This window comes from Schistocerca cancellata, chromosome 3, assembly GCF_023864275.1.
Source record: "Schistocerca cancellata isolate TAMUIC-IGC-003103 chromosome 3, iqSchCanc2.1, whole genome shotgun sequence".
Classification (NCBI taxonomy): Eukaryota; Metazoa; Arthropoda; class Insecta; order Orthoptera; family Acrididae; genus Schistocerca; species Schistocerca cancellata.
Window position 1 is genome coordinate 421087477 of NC_064628.1, and position 8574 is coordinate 421096050.

Genomic DNA, 8574 nt, shown 5'->3' on the forward strand with positions numbered 1-8574 from the left:
GAGCTCCGCTGGAGACACTTTCAGTGAGGTGTCTGAATGCCTGTGTACGAATGGCATTCCCTTCTTCCTCAAGAGCCAAAACGAGACGAAGTAGTGGTGTCGGAGACCGGAGTTTGGGGCGAAGTCGACGTTGTAATTCATCCCAAATGTCTCCCACTGAGTTCAGGGCGGGATTCTGAGTAGGTCAGTCCATTTCAGGAATGTTATTGTTCACAAACCATTTCCCACAGATGCCCTTTATGACAGTGTTGATACAAGCAGTTGTCAACTCCGAAACATTCCTCCATTGACTATGGTAATCCATCGAGGACAGTGGGACAGCAACCGTACATGATGTATCTGAATAAGGAAAATTGAAACCAAAAGCTGTAATGTAACCTAAAACGACGTAGGATTACAGTACAGCAGTTGGTTTCAGTTATCACTATTCAAGTATTCCTCTGCGATGCGCAGTACACCATACTCCAAAACGTATTCACATACTTTCGCATTTAGCGTTTTCATGTAACGCAGGAAGTTGACTACGCCAATAATAACACCTCTTCCGTATTTCACTGTTGACACTATACTTCATGCCTGCTGCCATTATCCCTCCCATGGTACTGCCACGGGTTATAGCGGGATTCATCAGTTCAGATCACTCGTTTCCAGTCGTCCACTGCCCACTGGCGTCGCTCTTACCACCACCTCAAACATCGCTTAGCGTTGACTACAATAATTTGTCTATTATTAGGAACTTCTCGATCATTGTACTCCCTACCCACAGTCGTTGTGCTAGATGGATTGATGTTAGCTCTTTGGAACTCACGAATGATTCCTTCCGCTGATTGCATACCATTTTTACAACCGCCCTTCGCTCGAAGTCCCTATCCGTTAGTACATAAGGTCTGCCTGGTTTTGTATTAGCAGTGATTGTTCCTTCGCATTTTCACTTGACAGGCACATCACCAACAGTCGACTTGGGTAGCTTTTGAAGTGTTGAAATGTCCCTGTTGGATTAGTTACTTAGGTGACAACCAATGACTAAAAATGGTTCAAATGGCTCTGAGCACTATGTGACTTAACATCTACAGCCATCAGTCCCCTGGAACTTAGAACTACTTAAACCTAACTAACCTAAGGACATCAAACAACACCCAGCCATCACGAGGCAGAGAAAATCCCTGACCCCGCCGGGAGTCGAACCCCGGAACCCGGGCGTAGGAAGCGAGAACGCTACCGCACGACCACGAGCTGCGGGCGCATCCAATGACTAGCCCACGTTCAAAGCCGCTGAGTTCTCCTAGGTGAACCATTCTGCTGTTCCTGCCTCTCTACTGACAACATTCCCCGCCTTCTTCTATACTGGCACGGGTCTGCCTTTAGTGGTATCTAGTGCTCAATTCCACATTATATAAGAGGGGTCCAGACACTTTTGATCACATAGCGTACATTCTGTAAATAAGAAAAGATTATGTAAGAAGTACATATGACGGTAGTATCTGTTCCCGAAAGAACAGTTACCGTGGATGACCATGCAGCTTTGCTAGAAATGAAATGATAATTAATTGGACACCCTAGCTGCAAGCAGGCGTTGATATACTTCATTGGGGACATGTTGAAAATGTGTGCCCCGACCGGGACTCGATCCCGGGATCTCCTGCTTACATGGCAGACGCTCTATCCATCTGAGCCACCGCGGGCACAGAGGATAGCGCGTCTGCAGGGACTTATCCCTTGCACGCTCCCCGTGAGATCCACATTCCCAACCTGTCCACACCACTACATTCGTAGTGCGCCTAATAGATATTTGCCCATCATACTCATTACTCGTGGCAGATTAATCTACCAAGTCCCGTACGAGTTCGGGCATAGCGTGTGCGTTCGCACAAGAAGGTCAATGGCCGGGAAGCCATATTTTTAACTATATATGACAGTAGTATCTGTTCCCGAAAGACATGTTGGGAATGTGGATCTCACGGGGAGCGTGCACGGGATAAGTCCCTGCAGACGCACTATCCTCTGTGCCCGCGGTGGCTCAAATGGATAGAGCGTCTGCCATGTAAGCAGGAGATCCCGGGTTCGAGTCCCGGTCGGGGTACACATTTTCAACACGTCCCCAATGAAGTATATCAACGCCTGCTTGCAACTAGGGTGTCCATTTAATTATCATTTCATATGTAAGAAGTTCATCATTCAGAAATAGCACTTGAATGTTGGTTCGTACACCTCGCGTAAGAGGAGGAAACGTTTACCACCATATTTTGGAATTGGACAGCGGCAGGACCATTATCTAACAAGGCTGCGCTGCGGTTTATCGTTCCATAATATTGCCTGAGATCCCATTTCTGTGATGTGCATATGGAATCGATGATTTCAGAAGAACGATATTCAAGCCATGCAGGATCTCAGCGGCCCCAAGCGACTAGCGCCCGTTCATTCGCCGGTGCAGGGTCGTGCTGTCACGTCACGTACCTTGAGTCACATAATGGCCTTCTTTGTATTGTTTATTGAACTCCCCTCGTAAAATCTTCCGGACATAACTGTGGCTTATTTGATTGCTCTGGGAGAAGATGGATCAGACTGGATCACATGAAATATTAGTTGACTTCGTAGCAGCTGAGGAGAGCTCCGCCTACCATCCTCCAAGGAAGCCATGGGTCTGAAGATGGTTATACAAATATAACCGAAACCGGTCACCTATGTTATTGAGACATAAGTGCTGTGATCAAGACCGAACTTTAGTTAAAATATTATTACATAAATGAATATAAGAGTTACTTAGCTCTGACACACTTCTTTGTCACAGGAGTACTGGATAATTTACTAGTGTCATTCACTATGAAAGCATCACTTGACGCACTTTAGGTTCAGTGTTCGGCATTTACAACAGCACAAGCTCATCTGAAACTTTACAACTGTCACTGTCCAGCATGATAATCCTGACTGTTGTCGCTGAGGCCTGGAACTGGGTTTTAGCTTTTGTAAGCTCGTCAGTATATTGATCCCAGCGTGAGGGCGAAGCTGTTGCTGAGAGGAAGGCGGGGTCTTCTGAACGGCCTCCCATACGTCGTTGTGGATTGCCGCGATTCCTCGATCATGTCTGTGATATCGATCTACTTTGCCGAATTTTGTGTAGCACCTTAATCCCTGGGAGATACCACAGCTGTTTGTGATAGCCTCCTGCACGTGCAACAATCACTTATCTGAGCGCGTGTTGTATCTGTTTCGAACATTTTACTCCAGTCGGAGAGAAGGTTGGTGGCACATTGAGCACACAAGTATTACACCTTGCATAAAAGTTCTGTGAGCCTTCAGCTGAGGGATACTACTCTTTTGACTTATTTCAGACGGTTCAAATGGCTCTGAGCACTATGGGACTTAACTTCTGAGGTCATCAGTCCCATAGACTTAGAACTACTTAAACCTAACTAACCTAAGGACATCACACACATCCATGCCCGAGGCAGGATTCGAACCTGCGACTGTAGCAGCAGCGCGGTTCCTGACTGAAGCGCCTAGAATCGCTCGGCCACAGCGGCCGGCTTTGAGTTATTTCTCCAGTGCTATTTTATATATTCTGCGTTTATGATTTGCCTTTAAAAACAGCTAAGTGCAATTCACATCAAAGAGATAGTTTTGATGACGGTTGTTCAATGATATACTAATGTTTGTCGGTATATAATGAGAAATTAAAAATATTATTACTTCCAAGTTAGAGTTTCTGAAGATCCACTTGCACCACATCGGAGAATACTGTACCTGTTGAAGAAATGGCGCAGCAAGTCAGCTTCAGTGTGCTCAAGTGAGGTTAGGTTCTGCTATATTATCTGCCAGTTTATTGATGCATACTTGATTTTTTCACTTGCCAACAAAAGAGAAAAAAGCTGTACTTACATTTGTTCAAAATAGTTGGCGTAACACGACAATAAAAAATTATCACCAAGTAAGAAACGACGCAGAACGGAAATTTTTAGTGGGAAATAATATGTTTACTGGGTAGCTATAATGTTATTTGGTGATTATGTTTAGAACCGATGGACTGCAGGTGTAATATCTCTTTATATTCGATGAATTATTCTGGTACAATTCTACCCTTGAATGACGTTTACTAATTTTCTATCTTCATACTCGCAGAATCCATGCGCAAAGTAGTTTCATACAATAGCTATGCCATGAGCGCATAATTATTCTTTTTAGTACTCTCCCTGGTGGTTGTTAGAAAAAAGCTTCCGAGATTGTCTTCGTGGCGATTAGCCTGAGCATTGTTTGAAGAATCGTAATCTGCATATTGAGATTTATGACAAAAGATAACTGATACGAAATTGTACTATTAAAAGGGATATATATATATATATATATATATATTGCTCCTTCATACAAAAAGTGTGTAACAATTTACATTATTTGACATTTGAGAATTAATGATATTCATCGATATATTGCGTAGTTGTTAATCAGAAGGGAACTTCCGGAAGACTGGATACGAACCTGCATTTAATAATCCAAGAGCTCCATTACTTCTTCGGAAGGTTAAACTTCATCAAAGCCTAATGTCCACTTGATCTGAGGTTTCCCGACTGATTATACAACGCTCCCAAAAATACGAGGCATTTTATTTGTACAGATTAGCAGACTGCCGCAAAGCACGAGCCTGCAAAGAAGAAGAATCATCGCCTGATTTCATTCTAACAAGTAAAATTTCTGAATCATTTTCAGTGACTGAGTTATGACTGTGTTTCCTATTATGAATGATTGATTGCTCGAACGAATTGAGAACTACATAATTACATAGATAGGAGAAAAATTACACAGGCAAGAAAGTTGAGTCGAGGTTGTGAAATCATACTGAATACAAGGTGATTTTGTAAAGTGTAACTTTGAAAGAGGAAAAACGTAAACATAAAAAGGCGAGATGAGTGAGTCTCTTGGATAAAATGACTCAGTGGAGCTGCAGCAGGTGACATGACAATTAATTGGAATGAGAGGGAAGAGAAAAGAGAAAGAGTTGAGTCACTTCATTCTTCATTTACATGAATTTAGCGCGACTAGGAAAGAGGATTTATAGTGTAATAAAAAAATAATGAAATAAGAAAACCAGTGGTTTCATGTGAATTTTGTATATATTAATTATATATTTTTAAATAACTTATGTAAGTTAATTAATACAGCTTTCGGTAGCAGTGTGTCAATTTATGATGAGCAAAAAATGGTCTACGTGCATAAAAATTAGGAAATAATAAAATAATCGATAGAATGTAGAATCTATATATCAGCTCTAAGTTTTCAAATAACTTATGTAAGTAATGTAATACTGGATCAACGTAGATGGCTTTATGAACCGTTTTTACGATTTCTGATGCGCAAAAACTCTTCTGCGTGCAACAACGTAAATTACTGTTGTTGCGGAGCAATAACTTCCAAAATGCGGCGTTTTAAAGGAAAATATCGAACGGAAGTAATTTATAACAGCGAGAAAGTGTGGGAAGCACGATACCATCCGGCGCATTCGCCGTGAAATATCAGTCCGCATTGTGGCTGCAGCAAGAGATGGGACAACGCGACGCCAGTCTGAAATATATTCGAGGAAATCACTTCCCATTCGGTGACGCTCTTCCCTTCGCTCATTGCATGTCAGATTTTCTATTATTTGAGGAGCACGAAGTAATATGTAAGAGTTTTAGCTAATGCGTTGCAACTGCTGAAGACAAGAAACGAAGAGGTCTCGTCGAGCAGCTGAAAAGGTCTAGGAGTTACCAAGAATACTTTTTTCCGTATGCTTCACCTGTAAATGGTGGAGGGTGAAACTGAAACTTTCGCTGCTAAAAGTACCTTACTTATTTCAAATTAACATCTATTCATAGTATTACCATAGAATAAATTACCCCCTGTAAGGGAAGACAATAGGTGCACAGTAATCAGCAGCCAAAATGCAGGAGCTGTTATGCTCTGTAGCTACATCACAACGAAGGAATTTCTTCATTTTAACAGGCTTTCATTGATAATTCGTAAGTATACGTAGAAAATATGTGAAGCTTAATATAAACCATAATGTGCCTTGTTTCCGGGAAGAAGCTGTTTTCTACATGAGGAAATCTGAAATAAGTACTTCATTCAGCAATTATTGAGTACTTGCAAAAAGGAGGATCCTTTATTTCAGTTCATTTGCGATTAGCTAATTCTGCCCCGTGGGTATTATGAAACGTTACGCGCAATTGTCATATGTTTACGATACGTCATGGTCCGTACAGTAGCGGCTGGTCCCGGCGGAGGTTCGAGTCCTCCCTCGGGCATGGGCGTGTGTGTTAGTCCTTAGGATAATTTAGGTTAAGTAGTGTATAAGATTAGGGACTGATGACCTTAGCAGTTAAGTCCCATAAGATTTCACACACATTTGAACATTTTTTTCCGTGTAGTAGAGTGGAAAGAGCAACAATTAATAGCGTCGTTACTAAGAGTGAACCCCAAAGATAGTAGGACCATCAATATAGATGTGTTTATTTGAAACAGAAGACAGCCTCATGCAGGAAAATTAATTCTTTAAAAGACGAAAATCAGCTATGAACGCGAGTCTAAAAAAGATTGTAGATTTTTTCTTGCAGCTGTTTTTAGAGACAAGGAGTTTCCGAAATAATAAGCTATTCAGGTCAAAGAAGTGAGAGCCAGATGTTTGAAATGATATTTATCTTTTCACACAATATGTTTCGTCAGAAATATGTACGAGTATATAACACAAAAAGAGATACGTTACAAGTTGAAAAAATTACTTACTCTAACTTGATTCTTACTTCCTCTATCCATACGTTGGAAAGCAACTCATCCCTGTATCACTGATCATGATAAATACTGCACACCACTCAAGGTACATTTTAATTAGATGCAAAACCAAGGTGTTGCTTTCGAGAACCTGTATTTGACTAGTAAGACCATATTACACGTACAGAATAAAAGTATTAAAATTAACTAATTATAACGCTCAATAACGTCAAAAAACTGAAATAATATCCAATACTAGGCGCGCACTGCGGTGTTAAAAGCGGTTAAATAGTTATTTATAAAAAAATTATGCCTGGGTACGTCTTTATTACTTCAATCTTATATTGTCCATCTCCTTCTTCCCCCCTCTATCTCTTTCTTGTCTCACACTCTGTCCATTTCCTTGTTCTCCCGTCTCTGCTCATTTCCCCCAACTTCTCCATCTCCTCATGGCCCCTCTCCCTGATAAATTTCTCCTCCCCCTCTCACAGTTCATCTCCTCCTCCCTCCTCTCTGCCCATTTTCTCCTCTTTTCCTATCCATTTCCTCCTCTCTCCTCTCCCTGTCCATCTCCTTCTCTTTCTCTGTCCATCTCCTCCTCTTTTCTCTTTCTGTCCATCTCCTCGTCTTCCTTCTCTCTCTCCCCCTCTCGCTTTCCATCTACTCCTCCCCCTCTATCTGTCTCCATTTTCTCCTCCCCCACTCTGTCTGTCCTTCACTCTCTATTCTATCACCTCCTCCCCCAATAGGAGGCTGGTGGTTCTTACCCCCATCGTATTTCTTTCCAGATCGTAACTAATATGTGTACCAAATATGGTTTAGGATGAGATTCTTACCCACAGCTTTGCCCACGCACGTGCGTCAAATACATTTCACATGTATCATTGTGATGACTGGGTGTTGTGTGATGTCCTTAGGTTAGTTAGGTTTAAGTAATTCTAAGTTCTAGGGGACTGATGACCATAGATGTTAAGTCCCATAGTGCTGAGAGCCATTTGAACATGTATCATTAACATATTGCACAAGTATTTGTACACATGCACTATGTGATCAAAGTATCCGGACACCCCAAAAAACAAACGTTTTTCGTATTAGGCGCACTGTGCTGTCACCTACTGCCAAGTACTCCATATCAGCGACCTCAGTAGTCATTAGACATCGTGAGAGAGCAGAACGGGACGCTCCGCGGAATTCACGGACTTCGAACGTGGTCAGGTGATTGGGTGTCACTTGTGTCATACGTCTGTATGCGAGATTTCCACACTCCTAAACATCCCTAGGTCCACTGTTTCCGATGTGATAGTGAAGTGGAAATGGGAAGGGACACGTACAGCATAAAAACGTACAGGCCGACCTTGTCTGTTGACTGACAGAGACCGCCGACAGTTGAAGAGGATCGTAAAGTGTAATAGGCAGACATCTATCCAGAACATTACACAGGAATTACAAACTGCATCAGGATGCACTGCCATTACTGTGACAGTTAGGCGGGAGGTGAGAAAACTTGGATTTCATGGTCGAGTGGCTGCTCATAAGTCACACATCACGCCGGTAAATGCCAAACGACTCATCGCTTGGTGTAAGGAGCGTAAACATTAGACGACTGAACAGTGGAAAAACGTTGAGTGGAGTGACGAATCACGGTACACAATGTGGGGATCCGATGGTAGGATGTGGGTATGACGAATGCCCGGTGAACGTCATCTGCCAGCGTGTGTAGTGCCAACAGTAAAATTCGGAGGCGGTGGTGTTATGGTGTGGTCTTGTTTTTCATGGAGGGGGCTTGCACCCCTTGTTGTTTCGCGTGGCACCATCATAGAACAGGCCTACATTGATGTT

At 42.3% G+C, this 8574-nt stretch overlaps 2 non-coding genes across 2 annotated transcripts; one reads left to right on the plus strand and one right to left on the minus strand.

Annotated features, from left to right (window-relative positions):
- Positions 1-1608: 1608 nt before the first annotated feature.
- Positions 1609-1683, minus strand: Trnat-ugu (transfer RNA threonine (anticodon UGU)). The gene has a single exon. It is a non-coding gene; the product is annotated as a tRNA-Thr (tRNA).
- Positions 1684-2005: 322 nt separating this feature from the next.
- Positions 2006-2080, plus strand: Trnat-ugu (transfer RNA threonine (anticodon UGU)). Its single transcript has one exon. It is a non-coding gene; the product is annotated as a tRNA-Thr (tRNA).
- The last annotated feature ends 6494 nt before the right edge of the window (positions 2081-8574 follow it).